At 38.3% G+C, this 14,156-nt stretch overlaps 1 pseudogene; it reads left to right on the top strand.

Annotated features, from left to right (window-relative positions):
• Positions 1–3,268: 3,268 nt before the first annotated feature.
• On the top strand, positions 3,269–3,447 carry LOC135033136 (U1 spliceosomal RNA; annotated as a pseudogene).
• Positions 3,448–14,156: the final 10,709 nt, after the last annotated feature.

Raw genomic sequence — 14,156 nt, 5'->3', positions numbered from 1 at the left:
CGGACTCCTTTAGCGGAGCCCCAGCGTCATGCGGTGGATTTTGTAGAGGCCGGGGAGGACTTCTGTTCCTGGGAACTAGCTGTGTTGTGCAGCTTCTTCCCTCTGCCCTTACCTCTGGCAAGAAAGGACGCACCTCGTACTTTCTTGTTTCTCTGTGATCGAAAGGACTGTATTTGATAATGTGGTGCTTTCTTAGGCTGTGAGGGAATATAAGGCAAAAAATTTGATTTACCAGCTGTAGCTGTGGAGACTAGGTCCGAGAGACCTTCCCCAAACAATTCCTCACCCCTGTAAGGTAAAACCTCCATATGCCTTTTTGAGTCGGCATCACCTGTCCATTGCCGGGTCCATAGGACTCGTCTAGCAGAAATCGACATAGCGTTTATTCTAGAACCCAGTAGACTAATGTCACTTTGAGCATCTCTCATATATAGGACAGCATCTTTTATATGCCCTATGGTCAATAACATAGCATCCTTATCTAGGGTCTCAATCTCTGCTGATAAGGTATCTGTCCATGCTGCCACCGCGCTACAACCCCGGCCGACGCAATTGCCGGTCTGAGTAAGGTACCAGAATGTGTGTAAATGGACTTTAGGGTAACCTCCTGCTTGCGGTCAGCAGGGTCCCTGATGGTAGCCGTATCCTGGGATGGCAGCGCTACCTTTTTGGATAAGCGTGTCAATGCTTTATCCACCCTAGGGGAGGATTCCCACCGTATCCTGTCCATTGGCGGGAAAGGATACGCCATAAGAATCCTTTTGGGAATCTGCAGCTTTTTGTCTGGAGATTCCCAAGCTTTTTCACATAATTCGTTCAACTCATGTGAGGAGGGAAAGGTTATCTCAGGTTTCTTTCCCTTATACATGTGTACCCTCGTGTCAGGGACAGGGGACTCTGTGATGTGCAAAACATCTTTTATTGCAATAATCATATATCGAATACATTTAGCCAATTTTGGCTGTAACTTTGCATCATCGTAGTCGACACTGGAGTCAGAATCTGTGTCGGTATCTGTGTCAACTATTTGGGATAGTGGGCGCTTTTGAGACCCCGAAGGTCCCTGCGACATAGGGACAGGCATGGGTTGACTCCCTGACTGTTCCCTAGCTTCAGCTTTGTCTAATCTCTTGTGTAATAAGTTTACATTAGCACTTAAAACATTCCACATATCCATCCAGTCAGGTGTCGGCGTTGTCGATGGAGACACCACATTAATTTGCTCCTGCTCCTCTCTAGGAGAGCCTTCTACCTCAGACATGTCGACACACGTGTACCGACACACCATACACTCAGGGAATCCTCTTATCTGAGGACAGTTCCCCAACAAGGCCCTTTGGAGAGACAGAGAGAGAGAGTATGCCAGCACACACCCCAGCGCTATATGACCCAGGAAAAAAACACAATAATTTTATGTTTACCCAGTAGCGCTGTATTTCCATATATATATGCGCCTAATTATGTGCCCCCCTCTTCTTTAAGACCCTCTTTCTACCGTGGTATAAGCAGGGGAGAGTCCGTGGAGCTTCCCCTCAGCGGTGCTGTGGAGAAAATGGCGCTGGTGAGTGCTGAGGGAGAAGCCCCACCCCCTCAGCGACGGGCTTCTGTCCCGCTCAAATATAGTAAAAAAATGGCGGGGGCTCTTATATATATATATACAGTGCCTAGCTGCATATATATTTATTTTGCCAAAGAGAGGTCTATATTGCTGCCCAGGGCGTCCCCCCTGCGCCCTTCACCCTTACACTGACTGCCGTGTGTGAGGTGTATTGGAGCAATGGAGCACAGCTTTACTGCTGTGCGTTACCTCAGTGAAGATCATGAAGTCTTCCGCCGCCTCTGAAGTCTTCTTTTCTTCTCATACTCACCCGGCTTCTATCTTCCGGCTCTGCGAGGGGGACGGCGGCGCGGCTCTGGGACGGACGGCGAGGGTGAGACCTGCGTACCGATCCCTCTGGAGCTAATGCTGTACAGTAGCCTAAGAAGCAGAGCCTATCAACTCACAGAAGTAGGTGTGCATCTCTCCCCTCCGCCCCTCGATGCAGGGAGTCTGTTGCCAGCAGGCTCCCTGAAAATAAAAAAATCTAACAAATATACTTTCTGTCAGGAAACTCAGGAGAGCTCCCTGAAAAGCACCCAGTCTCCTCTGGGCACAGTAGTAAACTGAGGTCTGGAGGAGGGGCATAGAGGGAGGAGCCAGTGCACACCCAGATCTAAAGTCTTTCTTAAAGTGCCCATGTCTCCTGCGGAGCCCGTCTATCCCCCATGGTCCTTACGGAATCCCCAGCATCCTCTAGGACGTAAGAGAAAAATTATGCTGGCAGAAAAATCCAATTGAGTGATTAAACAGCTCCAGAGCTGCTCTGTAAGGCAAGTAAAAGGGTGTGGGCCCTGCAGCACTACCTGTAGTTTGCATTGTGCATTGGAAGCCTAGTTTGCTGTCTGTTTCCACTTCTTTTTTCTTGAGCCCCTCCCGTCTATACCCTTGTGCACTATCCTGACTTCTCCTCCCGTCTGCTTACTTTGTGCCTTCCAATGCACAATGCAAACTACAGGTAGTGCTGCAGGGCCCACACCCTTTTACTTGCCTTACAGAGCAGCTCTTGAGCTGTTACAGTGCCCAGCTGCTGCAAGAAATCAGCGTGAATGCTTCAGGGGCTGGGGCATGGCCAACATGAGCCCCACACCGAAGGAGGGTGGGGGTGTTTAATGCGAACTAGGGGTCTCGCACAATGCGAACTACAGGTATTGCTGCAGGGCCCACACCCTTTTACTTGCCTTACAGAGCAGCTCTGGAGCTGTTACAGTGCCCAGCTGCGGCAAGAAATCAGCTTGAATCCTTCAGGGGCTGGGGCATAGCCAACATGAGCCCCACACCGACGGAGGGTGGAGGTGTTTAATGCGAACTAGGGGTCATCCAAGTGCCGCAAAAGGCCGCCATGCCCTGCACACCCCTTTTCTCTTTTCATATGCAGACGAGGGTTGAAGCCAACTTTGACCCACTGCTTGGATGACATCGCCATATGCAAATCCATCTGCTGCAGGCCTTCCCCCAGGAATGCTTGCACTAGTTGTTGCATTTGGTTTGTTGTTTGGGGGTGTTTCAGTATTAGGCAGCCTTCTGCCCTCCCATGTTCATCTGAAAATATGTGTTCTCCCTGCAGTTGTTGTCCCCAGATGAGAGTTCCCTTGTGCTGCCTCAGTTGAATCTCCTTTACTTGACAGAGATGTGCCTGAGCAGCGGCCCTCCCCAGCCCTATCCCAAATCATACTTATTTTGCATAGGAGATACCATGGTCATGAAGACTGTTCTCCCAGGGTGCGGTTCATTCATTGCATTCTGGGTATGCTGACCTCTGTGATTTCCCCAAATGTGGGAAACTCGACTGCATTATTTAATGCGAACTAGGGGTCATCCAAGCACCGCAAAAGGCCGCCATGCCCTGCATACCCCTTTTCTCTTTTCATAAGCAGACGAGGTTTGAAGCCAACTTTGACCCAATGCTTGGATGACATCACTTGCTGCCTTTCCAATGAAGCAAGTTTAATTTAATAATAGGTGAAAAACCATCCCTACAAAGGTGTTAATCAGATACTTGGCTTTGTGGACACTTTTCAGAGCACAAATTTGTTAGCATAAAAATAAAGCCAGAAAATGAAGAGCTGTTTAATCACTCAATTGGATTTTTCTGCCAGCATATTTCTTTTTCTCTGCAACCCACTGCTAAATTGTGCTTCCTAGCTGTTTTTATAAAATCACTGAATCAAATCTAACTCTGATTACATCAGAGAAGGCCAGGTACCCTACACCATAACAGGGGGTTTGAAATTTTGACTTGTCTACTTAAAGATCACCAAAATCTGATAACAAGGTCAATTAAGTCCCTGGGTGGGATTGAACCACCAACCTTTTGATTAATAGCCTTACACACTAACTGATTGCACCACAGCGACACTTTGCAAAAGTACATACTGACAAAGGCTAATAAGCATTCATCTAGAACGATTCCTAGAAACATTTTAAAAAGTCAATAATGTGGAGAGTTTTTGTAAGATGTTTCTTCCATCAACCAATGAAGAAACACATTGGTACTTTCCCATGATGAGTGAGTGCTTCAGGATCTTTTGCACTTACATGTGCAGCAGAGTACTGTAATGGAAGCATGCTGGGTCCATAACCCAGAGGTAGGCATATTGAAACTATCCTCTGCTATATGCATTTTTTTTTGTTAATTAAAGTAATCCAAAACTGGGATTGATATTTTTGCTCTTTTATTTTTACTTAAAGTACAATAACTTTTACCATTTTAATTTGTTTTAATAGTATATTGACAGTATTGTTTTCTTTCAAAAATCCAATTAATTTTCTTTACCCGATTATTAAAATGGTAATTGACAAAAACAAACTACATTGTCACCAGAAGAGCAATACAAAATGTACAAGTGATATATTAAAATCATCTTTCCAGCTTGAATTTCAATGATGCATTGGGGCAACGATTTTGTGAGAAACATCTTCACCCTTAAATAAAGATTTTCTTAATTCCTTACCTGTGTGCTAATTAGATATCACCTTGTTTTCACATTAAACAGACTTCCACATGAGAAAACAGCAAAGATGCAGTGGCGTTAATGTTTCCTGGTGTCAACCTGTATTATTTCCGTAGATATTGAAATGAGGATGCATCTTGCTGCCTTTCCAATGAAGCAAGTTTAATTTAGTAATAGGTGAAAAACCATCCCTACAAAGATGTTAATCAGATACTTGGCTTTGTGGACACTTTTCAGAGAACAAATTTGTAATCATAAAAATAAAGCCAGAAAATGAAGAGCTGTTTAATCACTCAATTGGATTTTTCTGCCAGCATTTTTCTTTTTCTCTGCAACCCACTGCTAAATTGTGCTTCCTAGCTGTTTTTTTATAAAATCACTTAATCAAATCTAACTCTGATTACATCAGAGAAGGCCAGGTACCCTATACCATAAGAGGGGGTTTGCAATTTTGACTTGTCTACTTAAATATCACCAAAATGTGATCACAAGGTCAATTACGTCCCTGGGTGGGATTGAACCACCAACCTTTTGATAAATAGCTGAACACACTAACCGATTGCGCCACAGAGAAACTTTGCAAAAAGCACATACTGACAAAGACTAATAAGCATTCATCTAGAACGTTTCCTAGAAAAACTTTAAAAAGTCAATAATCTGGAGAGTTTTTGTAAGATGTTTCACCAGCAACCAATGAAGAAACACATTAGTACTTTCGCATGATGAGTGAGTGCTTCAGGATCTCTTGCACTTACATGTGCAGCAGAGTACTGCAATGGAAGCATGCTGGGCCCATAACCCAGAGGTAGGCAGATTGAAACTATCCTTTGCTATATGCATTTTTTTTTTGTTCATTAAAGTAATCCAAAACTGGGATTGATATTTTAGCTTTTATTTTTACTTAAAGTACAATAACTTTTACCATTTTAATTTGTTTTAATAGTATATTGACAGTATTGTTTTCTTTCAAAAATCCAATTAATTTTCTTTATCCGATTATTAAAATGGTAATTGACAAAAACAAACTACATTGTCACCAGAAGAGCAATACAAAATGTACAAGTGATATATTAAAATCATCTTTCCAGCTTGAATTTCAATGATGCATTGGGGCAACGATTTTGTGAGAAACATCTTCACCCTTAAATAAAGATTTTCTTAATTCCTTACCTGTGTGCTAATTAGATATCACCTTGTTTTCACATTAAACAGACTTCCACATGAGAAAGCAGCAAGGATGCAGTGGCGTTAATGTTTCCTGGTGTCAACCTGTATTATTTCAGTAGATATTGAAATGAGGATGCATCTTGCTGCCTTTCCAATGAAGCAAGTTTAATTTAGTAATAGGTGAAAAACCATCCCTACAAATATGTTAATCAGATACTTGGCTTTGTGGACACTTTTCAGAGAACAAATTCGTTAGCATAAAAATAAAGCCAGAAAATGAAGAGCTGTTTAATCACTCAATTGGATTTTTCTGCCAGCATATTTCTTTTTCTCTGCAACCCACTGCTAAATTGTGCTTCCTAGCTGTTTTTTTTATAAAATCACTGATTCAAATCTAACTCTGATTACATCAGAGTAGGCCAGGTACCCTACACCATAAGAAGGGGGTTTGAAATTTTGACTTGTCTACTTAAAGATCACCAAAATCTGATAACAAGGTCAATTACATCCCTGGGTGGGATTGAACCACCAACCCTTTGATTAATAACCAAACACACTAACAGATTGCGCCACAGAGACACTTTACAAACGTACATACTGACAAAGGCTAATAAGCATTCATCTAGAACGTTTCCTAGAAAAACTTTAAAAAGTCAATAATCTGGAGAGTTTTTGTAAGATGTTTCTTCCATCAACCAACGAAGAAACACATTGGTACTTTCCCATGATGAGTGAGTGCTTCAGGATCTCTTGCACTTACATGTGCAGCAGAGTACTGCAATGGAAAAATGCTGGGCCCATAACCCAGAGGTAGGCAGATTGAAACTATCCTCTGCTATATGCATTTTTTTTGTTAATTAAAGTAATCCAAAACTGGGATTGATATTTTTGCTCTTTTATTTTTACTTAAAGTACAATAACTTTTACCATTTTAATTTGTTTTAATAGTATATTGACAGTATTGTTTTCTTTCAAAAATCCACTTAATTTTCTTTACCCTATTATTAAAATGGTAATTGACAAAAACAAACTACATTGTCACCAGAAGAGCAATACAAAATGTACAAGTGATATATTAAAATCATCTTTCCAGCTTGAATTTCAATGATGCATTGGGGCAACGATTTTGTGAGAAACACCTTCACCCTTAAATAAAGATTTTCTTAATTCCTTACCTGTGTGCTAATTAGATATCACCTTGTTTTCACATTAAACAGACTTCCACATGCGAAAGCAGCAAGGATGCAGTGGCGTTAATGTTTCCTGGTGTCAACCTGTATTATTTCAGTAGACATTGAAATGAGGATGCATCTTGCTGCCTTTCCAATGAAGCAAGTTTAATTTAGTAATAGGTGAAAAACCATCCCTACAAAGGTGTTAATCAGAGACTTGGCTTTGTGGACACTTTTCAGAGAACAAATTTGTTAGCATAAAAATAAAGCCAGAAAATGAAGAGCTGTTTAATCACTCAATTGGATTTTTTTGCCAGCATATTTCTTTTTCTCTGCAACCCACTGCTAAATTGTGCTTCCTAGCTGTTTTTATAAAATCACTGAATCAAATCTAACTCTGATTACATCAGAGAAGGCCAGGTACCCTACACCATAACAGGGGGTTTGAAATTTTGACTTGTCTACTTAAAGATCACCAAAATCTGATAACAAGGTCAATTACGTCCCTGGGTGGGATTGAACCACCAACCTTTTGGTTAATAACCATACACACTAACTGATTGCGCCACAGCGACACTTTGCAAAAAGCACATACTGACAAAGACTAATAAGCATTCATCTAGAACGTTTCCTAGAAAAACTTTAAAAAGTCAATAATCTGGAGAGTTTTTGTAAGATGTTTCTTCCAGCAACCAATGAAGAAACACATTAGTACTTTCGCATGATGAGTGAGTGCTTCAGGATCTCTTGCACTTACATGTGCAGCAGAGTACTGCAATGGAAGCATGCTGGGCCCATAACCCAGAGGTAGGCAGATTGAAACTATCCTTTGCTATATGAATTTTTTTTTTTGTTCATTAAAGTAATCCAAAACTGGGATTGATATTTTCGCTTTTATTTTTACTTAAAGTACAATAACTTTTACCATTTTAATTTGTTTTAATAGTATATTGACAGTATTGTTTTCTTTCAAAAATCCACTTAATTTTCTTTACCCTATTATTAAAATGGTAATTGACAAAAACAAACTACATTGTCACCATAAGAGCAATACAAAATGTACAAGTGATATATTAAAATCATCTTTCCAGCTTGAATTTCAATGATGCATTGGGGCAACGATTTTGTGAGAAACATCTTCACCCTTAAATAAAGATTTTCTTAATTCCTTACCTGTGTGCTAATTAGATATCACCTTGTTTTCACATTAAACAGACTTCCACATGAGAAAGCAGCAAGGATGCAGTGGCGTTAATGTTTCCTGGCGTCAACCTGTATTATTTCAGTAGATATTGAAATGAGGATACATCTTGCTGCCTTTCCAATGAAGCAAGTTTAATTTAGTAATAGGTGAAAAACCATCCCTACAAATATGTTAATCAGATACTTGGCTTTGTGGACACTTTTCAGAGAACAAATTAGTTAGCATAAAAATAAAGCCAGAAAATGAAGAGCTGTTTAAACACTCAATTGGATTTTTGTGCCAGCATATTTCTTTTTCTCTGCAACCCACTGCCAAATTGTGCTTCCTAGCTGTTTTTATAAAATCACTGAATCAAATCTAACTCTGATTACATCAGAGAAGGCCAGGTACCCTACACCATAACAGGGGGTTTGAAATTTTGACTTGTCTACTTAAAGATCACCAAAATCTGATAACAAGGTCAATTAAATCCCTGGGTGGGATTGAACAACCAACCTTTTGGTTAATAGCCTTACACACTAACTGATTGCGCCACAGCTACACTTAGCAAAAGTACATACTGACAAAGGCTAATAAGCATTCATCTAGAACGATTCCTAGAAACATTTTAAAAAGTCAATAATGTGGAGAGTTTTTGTAAGATGTTTCTTCCATCAACCAATGAAGAAACACATTGGTACTTTCCCATGATAAGTGAGTGCTTCAGGACCTCTTGCACTTACATGTGCAGCAGAGTACTGTAATGGAAGCATGCTGGGTCCATAACCCAGAGGTAGGCAAATTGAAACTATCCTCTGCTATATGCATTTTTTTTTGTTAATTAAAGTAATCCAAAACTGGGATTGATATTTTTGCTCTTTTATTTTTACTTAAAGTACAATAACTTTTACCATTTTAATTTGTTTTAATAGTATATTGACAGTATTGTTTTCTTTCAAAAATCCACTTAATTTTCTTTACCCGATTATTAAAATGGTAATTGACAAAAACAAACTACATTGTCACCAGAAGAGCAATACAAAATGTACAAGTGATATATTAAAATCATCTTTCCAGCTTGAATTTCAATGATGCATTGGGGCAACGATTTTGTGAGAAACATCTTCACCCTTAAATAAAGATTTTCTTAATTCCTTACCTGTGTGCTAATTAGATATCACCTTGTTTTCACATTAAACAGACTTCCACATGCGAAAGCAGCAAGGATGCAGTGGCGTTAATGTTTCCTGGTGTCAACCTGTATTATTTCAGTAGACATTGAAATGAAGATGCATCTTGCTGCCTTTCCAATGAAGCAAGTTTAATTTAGTAATAGGTGAAAAACCATCCCTACAAAGGTGTTAATCAGAGACTTGTCTTTGTGGACACTTTTCAGAGAACAAATTTGTTAGTATAAAAATAAAGCCAGAAAATGAAGAGCTGTTTAATCACTCAATTGGATTTTTCTGCCAGCATATTTCTTTTTCTCTGCAACCCACTGCTAAATTGTTCTTCCTAGCTGTTTTTATAAAATCACTGAATCAAATCTAACTCTGATTACATTAGAGAAGGCCAGGTACCCTACACCATAACAGGGGGTTTGAAATTTTGACTTGTCTACTTAAAGATCACCAAAATCTGATAACAAGGTCAATTAAGTCCCTGGGTGGGATTGAACCACCAACCTTTTGGTTAATAGCCTTACACACTAACTGATTGCGCCAAAACAACACTTTGCAAAAGAACATACTGACAAAGGCTAATAAGCATTCATCTAGAACGATTCCTAGAAACATTTTAAAAAGTCAATAATGTGGAGAGTTTTTGTAAGATGTTTCTTCCATCAACCAATGAAGAAACACATTGGTACTTTCCCATGATAAGTGAGTGCTTCAGGACCTCTTGCACTTACATGTGCAACAGAGTACTGTAATGGAAGCATGCTGGGTCCATAACCCAGAGGTAGGCAGATTGAAACTATCCTCTGCTATATGCATTTTTTTTTGTTAATTAAAGTAATCCAAAACTGGGATTGATATTTTTGCTCTTTTATTTTTACTTAAAGTACAATAACTTTTACCATTTTAATTTGTTTTAATAGTATATTGACAGTATTGTTTTCTTTCAAAAATCCAATTAATTTTCTTTACCCGATTATTAAAATGGTAATTGACAAAAACAAACTACATTGTCACCAGAAGAGCAATACAAAATGTACAAGTGATATATTAAAATCATCTTTCCAGCTTGAATTTCAATGATGCATTGGGGCAACGATTTTGTGAGAAACATCTTCACCCTTAAATAAAGATTTTCTTAATTCCTTACCTGTGTGCTAATTAGATATCACCTTGTTTTCACATTAAACAGACTTCCACATGCGAAAGCAGCAAGGATGCAGTGGCGTTAATGTTTCCTGGTGTCAACCTGTATTATTTCAGTAGACATTGAAATGAGGATGCATCTTGCTGCCTTTCCAATGAAGCAAGTTTAATTTAGTAATAGGTGAAAAACCATCCCTACAAAGGTGTTAATCAGAGACTTGGCTTTGTGGACACTTTTCAGAGAACAAATTTGTTAGTATAAAAATAAAGCCAGAAAATGAAGAGCTGTTTAATCACTCAATTGGATTTTTCTGCCAGCATATTTCTTTTTCTCTGCAACCCACTGCTAAATTGTGCTTCCTAGCTGTTTTTATAAAATCACTGAATCAAATCTAAACATCAGAGAAGGCCAGGTACCCTACACCATAACAGTGGGTTTGAAATTTTGACTTGTCTACTTAAAGATCACCAAAATCTGATAACAAGGTCAATTAAGTCCCTGGGTGGGATTGAACCACCAACCTTTTGGTTAATAGCCTTACACACTAACTGATTGCGCCACAGCGACACTTTGCAAAAGTACTTACTGACAAAGGCTAATAAGCATTCATCTAGAATGATTCCTAGAAACATTTTAAAAAGTCAATAATGTGGAGAGTTTTTGTAAGATGTTTCTTCCATCAACCAATGAAGAAACACATTGGTACTTTCCCATGATGAGTGAGTGCTTCAGGATCTCTTGCACTTACATGTGCAGCAGAGTACTGTAATGGAAGCATGCTGGGTCCATAACCCAGAGGTAGGCAGATTGAAACTATCCTCTGCTATATGCATTTTTTTTGTTAATTAAAGTAATCCAAAACTGGGATTGATATTTTTGCTCTTTTATTTTTACTTAAAGTACAATAACTTTTACCATTTTAATTTGTTTTAATAGTATTGTTTTCTTTCAAAAATCCTATTAATTTTCTTTACCCGATTATTAAAATGGTAATTGACAAAAACAAACTACATTGTCACCAGAAGAGCAATACAAAATGTACAAGTGATATATTAAAATCATCTTTCCAGCTTGAATTTCAATGATGCATTGGGGCAACGATTTTGTGAGAAACATCTTCACCCTTAAATAAAGATGTTCTTAATTCCTTACCTGTGTGCTAATTAGATATCACCTTGTTTTCACATTAAACAGACTTCCACATGAGAAAACAGCAAAGATGCAGTGGCGTTAATGTTTCCTGGTGTCAACCTGTATTATTTCCGTAGATATTGAAATGAGGATGCATCTTGCTGCCTTTCCAATGAAGCAAGTTTAATTTAGTAATAGGTGAAAAACCATCCCTACAAAGATGTTAATCAGATACTTGGCTTTGTGGACACTTTTCAGAGAACAAATTTGTTATCATAAAAATAAAGCCAGAAAATGAAGAGCTGTTTAATCACTCAATTGGATTTTTCTGCCAGCATTTTTCTTTTTCTCTGCAACCCACTGCTAAATTGTGCTTCCTAGCTGTTTTTTTTATAAAATCACTTAATCAAATCTAACTCTGATTACATCAGAGAAGGCCAGGTACCCTACACCATAAGAGGGGGTTTGCAATTTTGACTTGTCTACTTAAATATTACCAAAATCTGATCACAAGGTCAATTACGTCCCTGGATGGGATTGAACCACCAACCTTTTGATTAATAGCTGAACACACTAACCGATCGCGCCACAGAGACACTTTGCGAAAAGTACATACTGACAAAGACTAATAAGCATTTATCTAGAACGTTTCCTAGAAAAACTTTAAAAAGTCAATAATCTGGAGAGTTTTTGTAAGATGTTTCTTCCAGCAACCAATGAAGAAACACATTGTTACTTTCGCATGATGAGTGAGTGCTTCAGGATCTCTTGCACTTACATGTGCAGCAGAGTACTGCAATGGAAGCATGCTGGGCCCATAACCCAGAGGTAGGCAGATTGAAACTATCCTTTGCTATATGCATTTTTTTTTTGTTCATTAAAATAATCCAAAACTGGGATTGATATTTTAGCTTTTTTTTTTACTTAAAGTACAATAACTTTTACCATTTTAATTTGTTTTAATAGTATATTGACAGTATTGTTTTCTTTCAAAAATCCAATTAATTTTCTTTACCCGATTATTAAAATGGTAATTGACAAAAACAAACTACAGTGTCACCAGAAGAGCAATACAAAATGTACAAGTGATATATTAAAATCATCTTTCCAGCTTGAATTTCAATGATGCATTGGGGCAACGATTTTGTGAGAAACATCTTCACCCTTAAATAAAGATTTTCTTAATTCCTTACCTGTGTGCTAATTAGATATCACCTTGTTTTCACATTAAACAGACTTCCACATGAGAAAGCAGCAAGGATGCAGTGGCGTTAATGTTTCCGGGTGTCAACCTGTATTATTTCAGTAGATATTGAAATGAGGATGCATCTTGCTGCCTTTCCAATGAAGCAAGTTTAATTTAGTAATAGGTGAAAAACCATCCCTACAAATATGTTAATCAGATACTTGGCTTTGTGGACACTTTTCAGAGAACAAATTCGTTAGCATAAAAATAAAGCCAGAAAATGAAGAGCTGTTTAATCACTCAATTGGATTTTTCTGCCAGCATATTTCTTTTTCTCTGCAACCCACTGCTAAATTGTGCTTCCTAGCTGTTTTTTTTATAAAATCACTGATTCAAATCTAACTCTGATTACATCAGAGTAGGCCAGGTACCCTACACCATAAGAAGGGGGTTTGAAATTTTGACTTGTCTACTTAAAGATCACCAAAATCTGATAACAAGGTCAATTACATCCCTGGGTGGGATTGAACCACCAACCCTTTGATTAATAACCAAACACACTAACAGATTGCGCCACAGAGACACTTTACAAACGTACATACTGACAAAGGCTAATAAGCATTCATCTAGAACGTTTCCTAGAAAAACTTTAAAAAGTCAATAATCTGGAGAGTTTTTGTAAGATGTTTCTTCCATCAACCAACGAAGAAACACATTGGTACTTTCCCATGATGAGTGAGTGCTTCAGGATCTCTTGCACTTACATGTGCAGCAGAGTACTGCAATGGAAAAATGCTGGGCCCATAACCCAGAGGTAGGCAGATTGAAACTATCCTCTGCTATATGCATTTTTTTTTGTTAATTAAAGTAATCCAAAACTGGGATTGATATTTTTGCTCTTTTATTTTTACTTAAAGTACAATAACTTTTACCATTTTAATTTGTTTTAATAGTATATTGACAGTATTGTTTTCTTTCAAAAATCCACTTAATTTTCTTTACCCTATTATTAAAATGGTAATTGACACAAACAAACTACATTGTCACCAGAAGAGCAATACAAAATGTACAAGTGATATATTAAAATCATCTTTCCAGCTTGAATTTCAATGATGCATTGGGGCAACGATTTTGTGAGAAACACCTTCACCCTTAAATAAAGATTTTCTTAATTCCTTACCTGTGTGCTAATTAGATATCACCTTGTTTTCACATTAAACAGACTTCCACATGCGAAAGCAGCAAGGATGCAGTGGCGTTAATGTTTCCTGGTGTCAACCTGTATTATTTCAGTAGACATTGAAATGAGGATGCATCTTGCTGCCTTTCCAATGAAGCAAGTTTAATTTAGTAATAGGTGAAAAACCATCCCTACAAAGGTGTTAATCAGAGACTTGGCTTTGTGGACACTTTTCAGAGAACAAATTTGTTAGCATAAAAA

This window comes from Pseudophryne corroboree, unplaced genomic scaffold (genome assembly GCF_028390025.1).
Source record: "Pseudophryne corroboree isolate aPseCor3 unplaced genomic scaffold, aPseCor3.hap2 scaffold_567, whole genome shotgun sequence".
Taxonomy (NCBI): domain Eukaryota; kingdom Metazoa; phylum Chordata; class Amphibia; order Anura; family Myobatrachidae; genus Pseudophryne; species Pseudophryne corroboree.
This window is presented reverse-complemented; position numbering and strand designations above follow the sequence as displayed.